The sequence below is a fragment of the Schistocerca gregaria genome, chromosome 2, assembly GCF_023897955.1.
Source record: "Schistocerca gregaria isolate iqSchGreg1 chromosome 2, iqSchGreg1.2, whole genome shotgun sequence".
NCBI classification, from domain to species: domain Eukaryota; kingdom Metazoa; phylum Arthropoda; class Insecta; order Orthoptera; family Acrididae; genus Schistocerca; species Schistocerca gregaria.
The window spans coordinates 1,044,091,307-1,044,111,214 of record NC_064921.1 but is presented as its reverse complement, the minus strand read 5'-3'; positions in this window follow the sequence as shown (position 1 = coordinate 1,044,111,214).

Genomic DNA, 19,908 nt, shown 5'->3' with positions numbered 1-19,908 from the left:
AAAAAGAACTGCGACCGAAAATTATTTTGAACAAGTAGTTGAGGGGCCCGCTCGATGTGTAAATAGTTGCGAAAACATACTCGATCTCTTAGTAACAAATAACTACAGGTAAATTGCGAGCGTTGTGATCGATACAGGGGTTTGTGAGCACATGTCTTGTAACGAGACTGAATATCACAGTACCCAAATCCACCAAAAATAAACGCAGAAGATGTCGTTTTAAAAAGACAGATACAAATTCACTTAATGTATCCCTAAGAGGCAGCCTCCATTCTTTGCGAACTAACTGTGAAATTTTGGAGCAGATGTGGCTTAAATTCAGAGACTAGTATCGAAGCAATGGGAAGATTTATACCATACAAATTAATAATAGACGGAACTGCCCCCGAACCATGCCAACCATGGTACACTAAACAGGGCATAACGCTGTTGCAGAAGCAACAAAAAAGGCATGCCAAATTTAAAAGAAGGCAAAATCCCCAAGACTGGCCATATTTCACGGTAGCTAGAAATTTAGAGGGAAAATTTTAGCAGTTTCCACAACGAAATCTGGAAGAAAACCTACAGAGATTCTGATCGTATATGAAGTACACCAGAGGCAAGACGCAGTCAACACCTCCACTGCACGATAAATATGATGATGTTACGGATTGCAATGCCACTAAAGCACAGTTACTAAACACGGTTTTCTGAAACTCCACCAAAGAAGACGAAGTAGATATTCCAGAATGCGAAGTAAGCGCATCTGGCAACATGAGAAACTTAGAAAAATATATCCTCGGTGTAGCGAAGCAACTTAAATTAGTTATTAAAGGCAAAGCCTCCGGTCCAGTTTGTGTACCACTGAGGTTTCTTTCAGAGTATGCTGATGCAATATTGCGTATTGATAAAAGACCCATGAAACCTTATGAAGCTTTTCTGCACGAGAGGCGGTGTGTCATTGTCTTGGAAGGCCGCTAACGCGTGCCTCACTGGTGCAGCAGGTGTCATTCAGCTCACTGCGACTTGCATTGGCCATTAACAACCTACCATCCCTTGAACCTGAAGCGGTCAGCAGTTTTGTCAATTCCCGCAACGCAATTAAAACAAAACGAATTTGCCCTTTTGTGTTCTTAATCTTATATATGAAATATAAAACATAAATGACAAATGTCACACAGCACCAGCAATGCATTGCATAGTATGAGTTGCTTTTGTACAATAATTAAGGTACATTGCAATTCATTATTGAACTGTAACCTAAACACATACTTAATTTCTTTAACCATGGGTACTGGATTTTCTATGGGCATGACATGATGCAGTTATCAGATCGGAAAACATAGTCCTAAGAAAAAGTCTTAAATAAAATATTTTCTCACGTTTTCTTCGGAGTTTCCTGAATCGCTTTTCCGGCCAAATGTTCTTTTAACCTAGGGATTTGGGCGCCAAGTCAGGACTATAGGGTGGGTGGGTGATTATGAACTGAAGCTGTAGCAGGAGAGCAACGGTTTGCCGAGTGATGCGTGGGCGAGCGTTGTCATGGAGAATGTGTACGCCCTTGCTCAACGTTCCTCTTCTCCGGTTCTGAATTGGCCGTTTTTTGAGTTTTCTCAAAGTCTCACAGTACCTGTCAGCTTTAACTGTGGTCCCAGCGACACACCTGCAACGACGATGTGAAAGAAGAGGTTCATAACTTTCAGAAAAGCATGGCGGCGAGTTGGTATGACATGGGCATACGAAAATTGCCACAGCGTCTACAAAGATGCATCGACAGAAATGATCATTATGTCGAAAAATAGCTAAATGTTCAAGCTGTAAACTTATGTAAGCCATTGTAGAAATAAATAGGTTTATGTACTTATAAAAAAATAGGAGACCTTACTTTTCGGATTACCCTCGTACCTATGCAGACAAACAAGTAAATACAATTTCAGAAAAAAATTGGGTGATTTATTGAAGAGAAAGAGCTTCGCAAACTGAAAAAGTCTACAGCGTGTTGGCCCAACTTTGGTCCTTACGCAGTTATTCGGCTTAGTGTTGCTTTAGAGGGTTGTTGGATGACCTCATGAGGGATATTCTTCCAAATTCTTTCCAATTGGCGCGTTATATGGTCCAAACCCCGAGGTGATTTGAGGACTCTGCCCACAATGCTCCAGACGCTCTCAACTGGGGAGAGTTGAGGTGACTTTACTGACCAGGGGTCAGCCAAAGCCATCCTAGGCTTACATTTCAGCAAGGCGATGCACACTGGCAAGCGGCGAGATCTTCTACCCCTGGTCTTCGTGCTTGCCAAATCCTATATTGGCCACAATTGAGCATGTTTTGAGCATTATGCACAGAGCTCTCAAACCAACTCGAGATTCTGACGATGTAATGCGCCAAATGGACAGAAAATGGCACGGTATCCCTCAGGAGGACAGCTAAGGACTTTGCAGTGCATAACCGAATAACAGCGTGCATACCAACTGAGGTGGGGCAATGCCTTATTCACTTGCTCAATTTGTGAAGGTCTTCCTCTTGAATAAATAATCCAATTTTCCTGAAACTGTAATGGTTCAAATGCCTTTGAGCACTATGGGACTTAATATCTGAGGTCATCAGAGTCCTAGAACTACTTAAACATAACTAACCTAAGGACGTCACACACACATCCATGCCCGAGGCAGGATTCGAACCTGCGCCCGTAGCAGTCGCACGGTTCCGGACTGAAGCGCCTAGAACCGCTCGGCCACCGCGGCTGGCCCTGAAACTGTAATCATTTCTTTGTATGTAGATGTGCATCACATGTACCGATTTCGGTCTCGTCCGCACAATTCCTTCGTGGAGCGTAGGTTTCTTTTGTATAAGGATTTTAATTAAGATTCCACATTATCTGCTGCGAAAATTGAATATATTCAGTTGACAGTAAAAAAATGAGTAACGCTCTGACGAAGTTGTATAGAATTTACATAATACAAATATTTTTAGAAAAAAATATAGAATAATCTTGCTCCAGAGTTTTTGCTTCTAGCTGTTTGTTGTCTCGCCTGTAAAATTAGAAGTGCAGTTGTTCAGTTTCTGCAGTTAGAAATTCAAATAAGAAATATATACAGGGTGTCACAAAAGGTACGGCCAAACTTTCAGGAAACATTCCTCACAAACAAATAAAAAAAGATGTTATGTGGACACGTGTCCGGAAACGCTTAATTTCCATGTTAGAGCTCATTTTAGTTTCGTCCACCTACGCTCAATGGAGCACGTTGTCATGATTTCATACGGGATACTCTACCTGTGCTGCTAGAACATGTGCCTTTACAAGTACGACACAACATGTGGTTCATGCACGACGGAGCACCTGCACATTTCAGTCGAAATGTTCGTACGCTTCTCAACAACAGATTCGGTGACCGATGTATTGGTTGAGGCGGACCAATTCCATGGCCTCCACGCTCTCCTGACCTCAACTCTCTTGACTTTCACTTATGGGGACATTTCAAAGCTCTTGTCTACGCAACCCCGGTACCAAATGTAGAGACTCTTCGTGCTCATATTGTGGACGGCTGTGATATAATACGCCATTTTCTAGGGCTGCATCAGCGCATCAGGAATTCCATGCGACGGAGGGTGGATGCATGTATCCTCGCTAATGGAGGACATTTTGAACATTTCCTGTAACAAGGTGTTTGAAGTCACGCTGGTACGTTCTGTTGCTGTGTGTTTCCATCTCATGATTAATGTGATTTGAAGAGAAGTACTAAAATGAGCTCTAACATGGAAAGTAAGCGTTTCCGGACACATGTCCGCATAACATATTTTCTTTCTTTGTGTGTGAGGTATGTTCCCTGACAGTTTGGCCGCTCCTTTTTGTAACACCATATATATATATATATATATATATATATATATATATATATATATATATATATATATATATGTGTGTGTGTGTGTGTGTGTGTGTGTGTAGCTTTGTTACATAACACAAATAAAAGCTTTTGCCGAGTTTGTGCGTTTTGTGGAAAGCAGCGTTTTTGTTTTGTCATTGTAGCTTACTCCTGATTAGACTGCTGTTGAGAGTATAAATTTGTTTAACATCTGTTTTAGAGCTGTACGTCGGCGAACAACTTTCGGTTTCGGCTTAGTCGCCGTGTAACAGCCACGAGATAGGCCGGTGCGTTTTGACCGCGCCGGCAATTATGGGGCTATTTTATCAGGGCGGCCGTATTTACGGCTGCCAGGCGCAAGAGGGAATCCCCGTGACGCATAGGCCGCGTGCATTGGCTGGCTGGTGAGAGTGGGGGGGGGGGGGGGGGAGAAGAGGGGAAGCTGTCGGGGGGCTTAGCTGCTGGCGCTGATTTGCGGTGAAAGCGCGGCTACGATCTGCAGCCACAGCCGCTGCTGCTGAATTTATTCTGCGCCAGATAGAGGCAGAGCCGTGGCTAAAAGGCACAAAAAAAAGGGGCTGGGGGTAGCAGGGTACAGTGTGAGGGTAAATCGCAGTCTGGCGCTTCCTTTGATAAGGGCTGTCCCACTGCTGTCACGTAAAACCGTTCCGCCCAAAGTTCCTCTCGCTAATTCTGGTCGGCCGTTCTGTAATTCACTACAGACACATTAAATATTACAAAATAAAATCTGTTCACGGCTACACTAGATTCTGCGGTGATGTATTCCTACTGCGGAAAGAAGCTGAACGCATAGCTTATAACACGGAAAAAATGACTGTAGTGTCGTACATTATGCATATATGGAGAGATTTTCGAATTCATTTAAAAAGAACGAAATGTGGCACTGCGAAATAAACGTCCCATCAATGCAACGCAACAGTGCGGGGCCCAAAAACAACTTGATATAAAATCGCTTTAAGTGGCGTCATCTTTACGTTCGAATTTAACTGGTCATTTCTAATGGGATCTATCGACTATTTTTTAGTATACGTGTTTTTGGCTAGTCAACAATAGATGCGTCGTGGCATGCTAAAGAGGGACCCCTCCAGCAATTCGTGCTGACACAGGAAGACGACAACATTTTCAGTTATTTCTATAAAGTCCCCCTCTTGGAACAGTTGAGCAGGCTCTATCATTGTAAACTGTAGTAAACCAACAAATTTACTGTCCACAACATCATTGTAAACTGTAGTAAACCAACAAATTTACTGTCCACAATATCAATATGAAGGATACTTTAGGCCGGTCGGTGTGACCGAGCGGCTCTAGGCACTTCCAGTCTGGAACAGCGCGACCGCTACGGTCATAGGTTCCAATCCCGCCTCGGGCTTGGATTTGTGTGATATCCTTAGGTTAGTTAGGTTTAAGTTGTTCTAAGTTCTAGGGGGACTGATGACCTCAGTTGTTAAGTCCCATAGTGAACAGAGCCACCAAGGATAGTTCAGATTAAACAGTTCGGTGTCTGATTGCCTACAAGAAAGACACGGGTGGCATGCAGTTTTCAACGTTATTCAGAATAACGCACTTGATGATCATCTTTGATACCAGCTGTGGACTTGAAAAGTACACTTTCGACCAAGCTCGCCAGTAAAAAAACTCGTCCACGGAAGTGTTCAAATGAAATATATTAAAACGGAAGGCATTAAAGAATTTACAGGCTAAGAGTCCAACAGATGTGTGTACAGTATTTTAAGCAATATAGGAACTATATAGGAAGACTTCATCACAGACTAAAACGCTACTAACATATGCCAAATGTAGTATTAAACACTAATCGTGTACCCACTGCATAATAAACACGTAATAAGTGTTACTGAATCATTCTACTACCTTTACACGTTTTTGAAAGAACAAACCCTTAAGTACTCCTAATTCACAGAATTAGGAAAGGAACCTGGACCCTTATATGTTTCTTCGAACTGAATGAAAAAAAAGAAACAAAAGAAAAAAGACAGAAAAAGTTTTCTTGTAGAATGTATTCCGCATTTCTTACTCGTGTAAGAAAATACTAGTTGTGGGTCAAAAACTTTCACTTCATAACACATTCTTCCGATCATCTCCGAACTACCCTGTGTGAAATTTTCATCCTTTTGAAATGGCCGAATAAAATGTGGAATTCAATGCGTTTCATATAAAATTTGTTACAGTACCAGAATGCAGCTTTCCTAAAATACTGCCAAGAAATTACATTTGAAAAATGTAAAACACGTATAACAAAAAATTAATATATTGACAAACATTAAGCACTCATGTAAATACCTCAAAGTTAAAGAACAAAAGATTGAAATAGTAAAAGAATTGAAATATATCGGAGAATGGATTAGTTGGAATGCTGGGGAAAGCAAAGCAATGGAATCCAGAAAAAATAAAATTGAATACATACAACATAAATACAACATACAACAAAAAATTCCTTTCGTGGGGGTCCAAAACCACGCATTACAAGACCGTGATTAAGTCAGAAGCACAGTATGCAATAGAAACACTAAACACGAATTTCAAAGGCGAAATGGAGAAACTTGAGCTAAGGGAAAGAAAAATTTTAAGAAAAATCATAGGACCTAAATTTCAAGACAAAAAGATTGTATACATCAAAAATGAAACTTTCTACAAGAAAACTGAAAAACTTTCAGATACTATGCGAAAAAGAAGGATACATTTTTATGGTCATCTTCTCAGAATGAATTCCAACAGATTAACCAAACAAATCTTTGACTTTTTCCGTAACCGCAAAACGAAACCCAACTTGTTTAAAGAAACTGAGAAAGTCCTTGTAGAATTAAAGATGTCAGACAATTCACTTATCGACTGAACAGCTAAATTAATTACTAAAGATGAAAACATAAGGTTCCAAGACAAATCTTCACAAAAGTCCAAACCCTTCATCTCGGAAGAAGAGAGGGAAAGAAGATCAGAAAGAATGAAGAAATACTGGGCCCTAAGAAAGAACAACGCACAAAGAAATGATCGATCCAGCGCACCACAGGAAGGGTGAAACGAAAGAAGAAGAGAAAAGGGGTACAAATGTCTTGTAAAAGGAAAATAAAAATTTACATTATTTCTGGATCTAGTAATGTTTCTGTATTACTAGTATAAATATTACTGAAATATTTCTGGAAACTTATTGAAAGCCCAGAAGTACGTAAATCATTACATAAATTAATAATGCAGAAAACGAACTTTATTCTGAATAAAAGTCGACAATGATGGCGGTCGAAGATTTCCGACGTCAGAAGTCACCCTCGTTCTGCCGACGAGCTTGTGAAAGAGAGAATAGGGGTGGGCAGAGTTTCAGGGCTTTCTCTTGCCGTTGGGGTGAGAATCTGCCCCTAAACGGAGGAGGAATCAGCGATTATCAACAGCATGAGGATGCAGAGACCAACAGAAACTACTGCATTAAAGACACATAATGAGGGTCCACAGGACATGTGGCCTGTAATTGAAAAAAATGTCATGATGCTCTCTCCATTGGCGAAAGATTCCGAACTAGTTCCTCTCTCGAATCTCCGGTAGGGACGTACCAAGGGGGAAAAGATGGAATAACCAAGCACGGTATATCTTTCTACGAGTCGGAGCATGGAATGTCAGAAGTTTGAATGAAGAAGGAAACTAAAATATTTGGAAAAAGAAATGCATAGGGTCAATGTAAATGTATTGAGGGTCAGTGAAGTGAAATGGAAAGAAGAGAAGGACTTATTGTTGGACGAATATAGGATAATATCAACAGCAGCAGATAATATAATAATAGGAAAGTAGGGCAGATAGTGAGCTTGTGAAAAGTGATAGGGTGGTTTCCATCACATCTGACAGCAAACCAGCGCAGGCAACGATAGTTCAGGTGTACCTGCCAACGTAACGAGAAGACATGGAAAAAGTATATTAGAATATTTATCAATTAATTCAGTATTTATTGGAGATTGAAGCGCAGTTGTAAAAGAAGGAATTGAAGAAGTGATTGCAGGTGAATATCAGCTTGGTAGTAGGAATGAGAAAGGAAAAAGGCTAATTGACTTCTGCAGTAAACTGCAGATGGTAATATCGAATATCCTGTTCAGTAATGGAAAGTGCCGGATGCACATTTGGATCAGCCCCAGTGACACGGGAGGTTCCAGCTGGATTACATCGCGGTCAGACAGAGTTTGTATTGTAAGGCGTAACTGTGTGCACATATAGACTCAGATCACAATTTTGTAATGATGAAGAGTATGCTAATGTTTAAGAGATCTTACGAAAGAATGTGGGTGGGAATGGGATATTGAAGTACTGAGGAATGATGAGATGCTATTGAAGTTGGCTAAGTATGTAGATACTGAGATAAGGAGCAGCTAAGTAGGCAGTTTAGTTGAAGAGGAGTGGACATCTCTGAAAAGAGCAATTTCAGATGTCGGACAGGCAAGTATATGTACAAGGCACGTAACTGCAAAGAAATTTTGAATAACAGACAAACACTTTCACTGATCGACGAAATAACAAAGTACAAACATGTTCAGAGAAAGGCAGGAGTACTGCAGTATACGTAACTTGTGAACCAAAGAAATGGGAAGTCAGGCAGTCAGGCAGCAGTAGCCAACCGAGACAGACGCAGCAACAGAGCAGTAAACCGCTTCTGTGACATTTACGAGTTTCTACCCAGGAGCGAATTTTATTGTATCTGTGTGCTTTAATAGTTTAGTTTCTCGAGTTTCTGCGTGTCAATTTAAAATCTAATAGCCACAGTTCTCGAGTTTTCGTGTACGTCAGAAAGTAAACCGATTTTGTGACATGTTACAAGTTTCTTATCAGGGGCGAATTATTTAGTTTCACCTGAGTGCTTCGGTAGTTAGGTTTTTGAGTATCTGCGTAATATTAGACACAGTTCATGCGTTTTCGTAAGGGTGTACAGTAGAGTTGAGCAGCAAGTGCCGATAGTCCGTTTATCTGCATAGGTTAGTTTTCCACGGTCTTTAGTATGGACAGCAAATGCGATTGTTGTGTGCAGATGCGGATGCTTCGTTCTCAGCTTCAGGCTGTGATGGCTTCTGTTACACAGGTTGAGGCTGCAGTGGATGGGCGCCACTGCTGTGGGCCGGCCGTGGGGATCCAACGGACGTCCAGCGCGTCACAGTCCTCCGATCGGTCCTCACCGGTGGATAAACCCAGTTACTGCTCGCACTGAAGCTGACCCCTCACCTATGGTCGAGTGGGAGGTCACCCTAGGGTGTAGCAGGCAGCGAAAGACTTACCAGGCGGCCGCACTTAAGGCCTCCCAGGTTTGTCTGACAAACAGGTTCCAGGTGCTGTCTGTGGCTGACACTGTCGCTGAGCCTGATGCTGTCGCCTTTCCTGTTTCAGAGGAAACCAACCAGCCTGCAAGATCCAGGCAGTCGCAGGGGGTGGGATTATTGGTTGTTGGGAGCTCCAACGTTAGGCACGTTATGGAGCCCTTAGGGACTTAGCTGGCAAGAAAGGTAAGAAAACCAATGGGCACTCCGTGTGCATACTGGGTGGAGTCATTCCAGTGTGGAAAGGGTCCTCCCAGATGCCATGAAGAGCACAGGGTGCAGCCAACTGCAGCCAACTGCAGCCAACTGCAGGTGCCAATGATCAGGAGAGATTTTCTCTGATTTCGAGCGGCTAACAGAACTGGTAAAGTCTGCCAGTCTTTCTTGCAATATGAAAGCAGAGCTGACCATTAGCAGCATAGTTGACAGGACCGATTGCGGACCTCTGGTACAGAGCCGAGTGGAGGGTCTGAATCAGAGGCTCAGACAGTTCTGCGACCGTGTAGGCTGCAGATTCCTCGAATTGCGCCAAAGGGTGGTTGGGTTGCGGGTTCCGCTAAATAGGTCAGGTGACCATTATAAGCAGGAGGCGGCTACACGGGTAGCAGGGGCTGTCTGGCGTCGACTGGGCGTTTTTTTTAGGTTAGAGGGTCTTGGGAAAACACAAGAAGGGCTCCAGTCACCAAGGGAGCAGGTTGAACACAGTAAGAACGTAGATACAGCAACCATTGGTATAACAGTTGTAAATTCTCGTAGCTGTGATGGGAAAGTACCAAAGCTCCAAGCGCTAATAGAAAGCACTGATGCTAAAATCGCTATAGGCACTGAAAGCTGGCTAAAGCCGGATATAAACTCAACCGAAATTTTTGCGAAGAACCTAACGGTGTTCCGAAAGGATAGGCTAAACACGGTTGGGGGTGGCGTGTTTGTTGCTGTCAGAAGCAGTTAAACTTGTCGCGAAATTGAAGTAGATACTTCCTGTGAGTTACTATGGGCAGAGGTCATTGTTGACAACCGAAATAAAATAATAATTGGATCCTTTTACCAACCTCCCAATACAGATAATACAGTTGCTGAAAGGTTCAAAGAAAACGTGAGTTTGATTTCAAACACGTACCCGACTCATACGATAATAGTTGGTGGTGACTTTACCCTCGATATGTTGGCATAAATACATGTTTAATTTCCGAGGTACGCATAAAATATCATCCGAAATTGTGGTAAACGAATTCTCTGAAAATTATTTCGAGCAGTTAGTTCATGACCCCAAGCGAATAGTAAACGGTTGTGAAAACGCACTTGACTTATTAGCAACAAATAATCCTGAGTTAATAACGAGCATCAAAACCGATTCAGCGATTAGTGAACACAGGTTTGCCGTAGCGAGATTGAATATTGTAATCCCCAAATACCAGAAAAATAAGAGAAAAAAACCTATTCAAAAAAGCATATAACAATTAATTTGATGCCTTCCTGAGAGACAATCTCCACTCATTCAAAATTAATAATATAAGTGTAGACCATATGTGGCTTGAATTCAAAGACATAGTATCGGCATCAATTGAGAGGTTTATACCAAATAAATTAACAAACAACGGAGCCGATCCTCCTTGGTACAAAAAACGAGTTAGAACACAGTTGCACAAACAATGAAACAAACATACCAAATTTAAACAGACGCAAAATGCCCAATTTTGTCGATCTTTTACAGAAGCTCGAAATTTAGCACGGTCTTCAATGCGATATGCCTATAACAGTTTCCTCAACGAAACGTTGTCTCGAAAACCTGGTAGAAAATCCAAAGAGATTCTGGTCGTAAGTGACGAATCTTAGCGGCAAGAAACAATCAATACCTTCTCTGCCAAAGCAGAGTTACTACATCTGCATCTACATTTATACTCCGCAAGCCACCCAACGGTGTGTGGCAGAGAGCACTTTATGTGCCACTGTCATTACCTCCCTTTCCTGTTCCAGTCGCGTATGGTTCACGAGAAGAACGACTGCCGGAAAGCATCCGTGCGCGCTCGAATCTCTCTAATTTTACATTCGTGATCTCCTCGGGAGGTATAAGTAGGGGGAAGTAATATATTCGATACCTCATCGAGAAACGCCCCCTCTCGAAACCTGGACACTAAGCTACACCGCGATGCAGAGCGCCTCTCTCGTAGAGTCTGCCACTTGATTTTGCTAAACATCTCCGTAACGCTATCAAGCTTACCAAACAACCCCGTGACGAAACGCGCCGCTCTGCTTTGGATCTTCTCTATCTCCTCCGTCAACCCGACCTGGTACGGATTCCACACTGATGAGCAATACTCCAGTATAGGTCTAACGAGTGTTTTGTAAGCCACCTCCTTTGTTGATGGACTACATTTTCTGAGGACTCTCCGAATGAATCTCAACCTGGCACCCGCCTCACCAACAATTAACTTTATATGATCATTTCACTTCAAATCGTTCCGTACGCATACTCCCAGATATTTTACAGAAGTAACTGCTACCAGCATTTGTCCCGCTATCATAAAATCATACAATAAAGGCTCCTTCTTTCTATGTATTCGCAATACATTACATTTGTCTATGTTAAGGGTCAGTTGCTACTCCATGCACCAAGTGCATATCAGTCGCAGATCTTCCTGCATTTCGCTGCAATTTTCTAATCTACTAGGTCATTTATATATATTGTGAAAAGCAATGGTCCCATATCCCTCCCCTGTGGCACGCCAGAGTTTACTTTAACGTCTGTAGACGTCTCTCCATTGAGAACAACATGCTGTGTTCTCTTTGCTAAAAACTCTTCAATCCAGCCACACAGCTGGTCTGATATTCCGTAGGCTCTTACTTTGTTTATGAGACGACAGTGCGGAACTGTATCGAACGCCTTCCGGAAGTGAAGGAAAATTGCATCACCTGGGAGCCTGTATCTAATATTTTCTGGGTCTCACACGATCGCTGTTTCCGGAATCCATGTTGATTCCTACAGAGTAGATTCTGGGTTTCGAGAAATGACATGATACGCGAGCAAAAAACATGTTCTAAAATTCTACAACAGGTCGATGTCACAGATATATGGCTTACAGTTTTGCGCATCTGCTCGACGACTCTTTTTGCAAACTGGGACTACCTGTGGTCTTTTCCAATCATTTGGAACCCTCCGTTCTTCCAGAAACCTGCGGTACACGGCTGTTCGAAGGAGGGCAAGTTCTTTCGCGTACTCTGTGTAGAATCGAATTGGTATCCCGTCAGGTCCAGTGGACCTTCCTCTGTTGAGTGATTTCAGTTGCTTTTCTATTCCTTGGGCACTTATTCCGATGTCAGCCATTTTTTCGTTCGTGCGAGGATTTAGAGAAGGAACTGCAGTGCGGTCTTCCTCTGTGAAGAGGAAGACCAAAACTTCCTAGGATTTTCTGTCAAGTCGGTACATAGAATTTTATTTTCGAATTCACTGAACGCTTCACGCATAGCCCTCCTTACGCTAACTTTGACATCGTTTAGCTTCTGTTTATCTTAGAGGTTTTGGCTGCGTTTAAATTTGCAGTGAAGTTTTCTTTTCTTTCGTAGTAGTTTCCTAACTTTGTTGTTGAACCACAGTGGGTTTTTCGCGTCCCTCACAATTTTACTCGACACGTACCTGTCTAAAACGCATTTTACTATTGCCTTGAACGTTTTCCATAAACACTCAACATTGATAGTGTCGGAAGATAAATTTTCGATTTGATCTGTTAGGTAGTCTTGAATCTGCCTTCTATTACTCTTCCTAAACAGATAAACCTTCCTCCCTTTTTTATATTCCTATTTACTTCCATATTCAGGAATGCTGCAACGGACTTATGATCACTGATTCCCCGTTCTGCACATACAGAGTCGAAAAGTTCGGGTCTGTTTGTTATCAGTAGGTCCAAGATGTTATCTCCATGAGTCGGTCCTCTGTTTAATTGCTCGAGGTAATTTTCGGATAGTGCACTAGGTATAATGTCACTCGATGCTCTGTCCCTACCACCCGTCCTAAACATCTGAGTGTGCCAGTCTATACCTGGTAAATTGAAATCTCCACCTAAGACTAAAACATGCTGAGGAAATGTATTCCAGATTTCTCTCAGTTGTTCTGCCACTAATGCTGCTGAGTCGGGAGGTCAGTAAAAGGAGCCAATCTTTAACCTAGCTCGGTTGTTGAGTATAAACCCCACCCATAATAATTCACAGGAACTATTCACTTCTATTTCACAACATGATAAACCGCTACTAACAGTGACAAACACGCCCGCACTAGTTGCATGCAATCTATACTTTCAAAATACCGTCCGTGCCTTTGTAAAAATTTCGACAAAATTTATCTCTGGCTTTAGGTAGCTTTCCATACCTATAACTGTTTCAGCTTCGGTGCTTTCTATCAGCGGTTGAAGTTCCGGCAGTTTACCAACGCAGCTTCGACAGTTTACAATTACAATACCGATTGCTGCTTGGTCCCTGCATGTCCTGACTTTACCCCGCACCCTTTGAGGCTGTTGCCCTTTCTGTACTGTCCCAAGGCCATCGAACCTAAAAAACCGCCCAGTCCACACCACACAACCCCTGCTACCCGTGTAGCCGCTTGTTGCGTGTAGTGAACTCCTGACCTATCCAGCGGAACCCAAAACCCCACCACCCTATGGCGCAAGTCGAGGGATCTGCAGCCCACACGGTCGCAGAACCGTCTCAGCCTCTGATTCAGACCCTCCACTCGGCTCTGTACCAAAGCTCCGCAGTCAGTCCTGTCGACGATGCTGCAGATGGTGAGTCTTTACGAAATCAGATAGCTGACGGAAGCCAAAGAGGATTTCCTCCGATCCATAGCGACACACATCATTGGTGCCGACATAAGCGACCACCTGCAGATGGGTGCACCCTGTACCCTTCATGGCATCCGGAATGACCCTTTCCTCATCTGGAATGACTCCCCGCGGTATGCAAACGGAGTGCACATTGGTTTTCTTCCCCTCTCTTGCTGCCATATCAATAAAGGGCCTCATTATGCTCCTGATGTTGGAGCTCCCAACTACCAGTAAGCCCACCTTCTCTGACCGGCCAGATCTTGCAGACTGAGGGGCAACCTCTGGAACAGGACAAGCAGCCATGTCAGGCCAAAGGTCAGAATCAGCCTGAGACAGAGCCTGAAACCGGTTTGTCAGACAAACTGGAGAGGCCTGGCCTTCCGTTCAGTCCTCCGGAATGTCTTTCGCTCCCTGCCACACCTCGAGACGACCTCCCACTCTACCATGGGTGAGGGGTCCCCCTCAATGTGGGCAGTATCCCGAGCAACCACAGCCATAGTCTGATCGGGGGATGCGTGGGACGAGCTGGCCGCCCCCAACAACCCCCCCCCCCCCCATCTGGACCCCCATAGTGATGCCCATTGGCAACAGCCTCAAGCGGTGTGACCGAAGCCAACACTGCCTGAAGCTGGGAGCGAAGGGATGCCAACTCAGCCCGCATCCGAACAAAGCAGTTGCAACCCCTATCCATCCTAAATACTGTTGTGCAAAGAACGTCTGAACTAATCTACAGAGAGCACAAACAATTCGATACAAAATTTAAACAGTTATTAAAATACAAGAGTGCCTAGTAAATGCAGTAATGCTGCTACTTGCGCACTGGTGACGCACTGCTCGGCGGCAGAAGGCTAACTGTCTTCCGAAATGCCTCCACAAAAGAAGACGAAGTAAATATTCCAGAATTCGAATCAAGAACAGCTGGCAACATGAGTAAGGTAGAAGTAAATATCCTCTGAGTAGTGAAGCAACTTAAATCACTTAATAAAAGCAAGTGTTTTGGTTCAGGCTGTATATCAATTAGGTTCCTTTCGGAGTATGCTGATGATTAGCTCCATACATAACAATAATATACAACCGTTCGTTCGACGAAAGATCCGTACTCAACGACTGGAAAGTTGCACAGGTCACAACGAAGAAAGGTAGTATGAGTAATCCACAAAATAACTGGCCCATATCTTTAACGTCGATATGCAGCACGGTTTTAGAACATATATTGTGTTATAACATTATGAATTACCTCGAAGAAAACGGTCTATTGACACACAGTCTACATGGGTTTACAAAACATCGTTCCTGTGAAACACAACTAGCTCGTTATTCGTATGAAATATTGAGTTCTATTGACAAGGGATATCAGATCGATTCCGTATTTCAGGATTTCCGGAAGGCTTTTGACACGGTGCCACACAAGCGGCTCGTAGTGAAATTGCGTGCTTATAGAATATCGCGTCAGTTATGTGACTGGATTTATGATTTCCTATCAGAGAGGTCACAGTTCATAGTAATTGACGGAAAGTCATTGACTTGGCGTTCCCCAAGGTAGTGTCATAGGCCCTTTGCTGTTCCTTATGTATATAAACTATTTGAGAGACAATCTGAGCAGCCGTCTTCGGTTTTTTGCAGATGACGCTGTCGTTTATCGATTAATAAAGTCGGCAGAAGACCAAAACAAACTGCAAATCGATTTAGAAAAAAATGAGTGGTGCGAAAAGTGGTAGTTGACCTTGAATGACGAAAAGTGTTATGTCATTCACAAGAGTGCTAAACGGGATTCGTTAAACTTCAGTTACACGATAAATCAGTCTAATTTAAAAGCCGTAAATTCAACCTAATACGTAGGTATTACAATTACAAACAACTTAAATTGGAAGGAACACAAAGAAAATGTTGTGGGAAGGGCTAACCAAAGACTGCGTTTTATTGGCAGGACACTTAGAAAATGTAACAGAGCTACTAAGGAGACTGCCTTCACTACGCTTGTTCGTCCTCTTTTAGAATACTGCTGCGCGGTGTGGGATCATTATCAGATAGGACTGACGGAGTACATTGAAAAAGTTCAAAGAAAGGCAGCATATGTTGTATTATCGCGAAATATAGGAGTGAGTGCCACAGAAATCATACAGGATTTGGGCTGGAAATCGTTAAAAGAAAGGCGTTTTTCGTTGCGACGGAACCTTCTCACGAAATTCCAATCACCAACTTTCTCCTCCGAATGCGACAATATTTTGTTGACAACGACCTACATAGGGAAGAACGATCACCACGATAAAATAAGGAAAATCAGAGCTCGTACCGAAAGAAATAGGTGTTTATTCTTTCCGCGCGCTATACGAGATTGGAATAATAGCGAATTGTGAAGGTGGTTCGATGAACACTCTGCCAGGAACCTAAATGTGATTTGCGGAGTATCCATGTAGATGTAGATGCAGGACGCTTAGGTGAAATGGCTGCAGAAAATATGTGGCGAAATCGAAGAAGAAATGATAGTTGGAAGGGCTCATTCACCATATAGCAAAGTCAAAACAACCTTAAGTGAAATTAAATGCAAGAGTGGTAACGTTACGAGTGGAATGGAAATTCTACTTTTAAAAGCAGAAGAGGGAGCGGAGAGATGCAAAGAGTGTATTGGAGGCGTGTATGAGGGAGAGGAATTGGAGTATATATGGAAAATATACGGGATCCTGTATTAGACTTAAAATTTAAAAGAGCTCTGGAAGACTTGAGATCATATAAAGTCGAAGGAATAGAAAGCATTCCATAGAAGTTTCTAAAATCATTGTGAAAACTTACAAGCAAAATACTATTGAAATCATTATGTAGAATGTGTGAGATCGGCGACGTAACATCACACTTCCTGTAAAATATCCACTAACAGTTCCGAAGGTAGCAAGGCTAAATAAACACGAAAAATATCGAAAGAAATTTAAGTATCAGTTAGATGACAATCAGTGTGGCTTTAGGAAATGCAAAGGACACAGGGATTCAGTTCTTTTGTTGTGCTCGATAGTGGAAGCAAGACGAAGAAAAAGACATACTCATAGTTTTTATGGAACTAGAAAACTCGTTAGACACTGTAAAATGGTGCAAGATGGCCGAAATTTTGTGAAAAATAGGGGTAAGCTATAGAGGGAAACGGTCTAAATATTCATGGTGGTGTCTGATTGTTCTACCCTACCACTTTCGCTCAACGACGCTCTGAGTGTGTTTTTTAGGGAATTAACTAATTTGAACCTTGGACCTGTTGCTGGTAAGGAGACGCCAGACCACACATGACATGTAGAATTCAAAAGAGTTCAGTGAGACTATCGATGATATAACCAAATACTTAATTATCTCAGCGTCAGCTCCACTGCACTCCCTGTAAAAGAATCTTAATACTAACTAAATTTAGTGGAAAGGGTTCAAGGCTTTCCTATTTTTCGTTAACTGGTAAAATAACGTCGAAAAAGCAGTTAAGTTTACCATTGGAAATTTTATTCTACTCACAAAACATCGTTTATAAATTGCACTATTGATAAAAGGAAATGTTTTAATACAGGATGGTAAAAACCAACTGGGTTCAACAAAAATGTTAACGAATATTCCCTAAATGGGTTTCCAAGTTCTACAATCGATCGAAGGATGACCTATGCCATATCACATCTATAATCTCGGTTTAATTTAAGTTTCACAAAAGAGAAAACTATCAAAATGGTCTACAACTATAAAAAAGGTCTACAGTGACCCTCAATTATCTTTAATTACTTATTTAACTTGTCTTAAAACACAGTGGCTGATGTGGCTTCTCAATAACTAAAAATAGAAAAATTCAGATTTTTACTTCAAGTGGCAAATGTGAACACCATGAGTTTTAATTAACGATCGACACTAGTATAACGCAAAAAGGGGGTGTAACAGATGAGACTTCTGCAGTTCTGAGTGAAGCCTTATGCGCTCAAAAATGCGGCATCACGTGCGTTCATTACCTTGTCAGTGTTTAGGCAGCGTCAGGGCGACAGCGGCCGGCGCACCAGCCATCCAGCTCGCCGTCTCGGAACTCACTCCACTCTAACTTCTCCTTACTACAATTTACCGAAGTTGGTTTAAAAAAAAAAACTATCTGGCTGTGTTTTCATCTGACCAATCAGGGTCTCAGTGTTAACCTTAAGCTCCGCCTACAAAAATTCTGTCTATCCAATGAGAAACGTTATACTTTTCGTGGTGGGGCAATGTTTTTAAAGTTTGCAACGTAACAGAGACTCTAAAAAGTCTCACGCTAAAACGTGCGGGTGGTGTGGTCCTTTTAGCGTTATCGTAAGATCTATACTGTTCTTCTGGAGGGCTCTATCTTTTAACATGGGCTGGGGGGTGGTCCTTGACGTACCTGAGACACGAAAAAGTCCCACGCTAAAACTTGCAGGTGGTAGTGGCCCTTTTTGTGTTATCGTAAGAACTATACTGTTTTTCTGGAGGGCTCTAGCTTTTAACATGGGCTGGGGGGTGGTCATTGAGGTACCTGAGACGCGAAAAAGCCTCACGCTAAAACGTGCGGGTTGTGTAGTCGTACAGGTAGTCTGGCGGCGTGGGTGTCCAGCCCCTCCCTTATCGTAGGGCCTTCTAGCTTAACACGGTTCTGCTCTCGGCTTCTGTCCTCGTTTCTCCCCTCGGAACTGCGTCTGCCTTACGGTGGGAAGGTACGACATGCATTTAGGCATTCTTGTGTTAGTCTGTGGTATTCCATTTGCTCACTCGTTACTCGTATTACTTTGGTTAATTTAATGTCACGATTTATTCGGAGCTATGTGACATACTACTAGATTTGCTTATTATGTCAGGGTTTTCATGGAAGGTGTTGGATTTGCCTGACACCTTACATATCACCACCCTTCGAAATTAATTTTTGCACTGAATTTAGGCAATGATTGAATCGTTGTCTAAGTCAGTCAAAAATTTTCTAATTTATCTAAATTTTGTTGCATACTGTGCAGCCGCGATATTCTGTTCTATGCTAGTCTGTATTACTAATTTATATTTTTATATTCTTCCACATTATACACTCCTGGAAATTGAAATAAGAACACCGTGAATTCATTGTCCCAGGAAGGGGAAACTTTATTGACACATTCCTGGGGTCAGATACATCACATGATCACACTGACAGAACCACAGGCACATAGACACAGGCAACAGAGCATGCACAATGTCGGCACTAGTACAGTGTATATCCACCTTTCGCAGCAATGCAGGCTGCTATTCTCCCATGGAGACGATCGTAGAGATGCTGGATGTAGTCCTGTGGAACGGCTTGCCATGCCATTTCCACCTGGCGCCTCAGTTGGACCAGCGTTCGTGCTGGACGTGCAGACCGCGTGAGACGACGCTTCATCCAGTCCCAAACATGCTCAATGGCGGACAGATCCGGAGATCTTGCTGGCCAGTCCTGATTGTGGCGCTCACCTGCACGGCGCCAAACACGCATACGACCATCATTGGCACCAAGACAGAAGTGACTCTCATCGCTGAAGACGACACGTCTCCATTCGTCGCTCCATTTACGCCTGCCGCGACACCACTGGAGGCGGGCTGCACGATGTTGGGGAGTGAGCGGAAGACGGCCTAACGGTGTGCGGGACCGTAGCCCAGCTTCATGGAGACGGTTGCGAATGGTCCTCACCGATACCCCAGGAGCAACAGTGTCCCTAATTTGCTGGGAAGTGGCGGTGCGGTCCCCCACGGCACTGCGTAGGATCCTACGGTCTTGGCGTGCATCCGTGCGTCGCTGCGCTCCGGTCCCAGGTCGATGGGCACGTGCACTTTCCGCTGACCACTGGCGACAACATCGATGTACTGTGGAGACCTCACGCCCCACGTGTTGAGAAATTCGGCGGTACGTCCACCCGGCCTCCCGCATGCCCACTATACACCCTCGCTGAAAGGTCCGTCAACTGCACATAT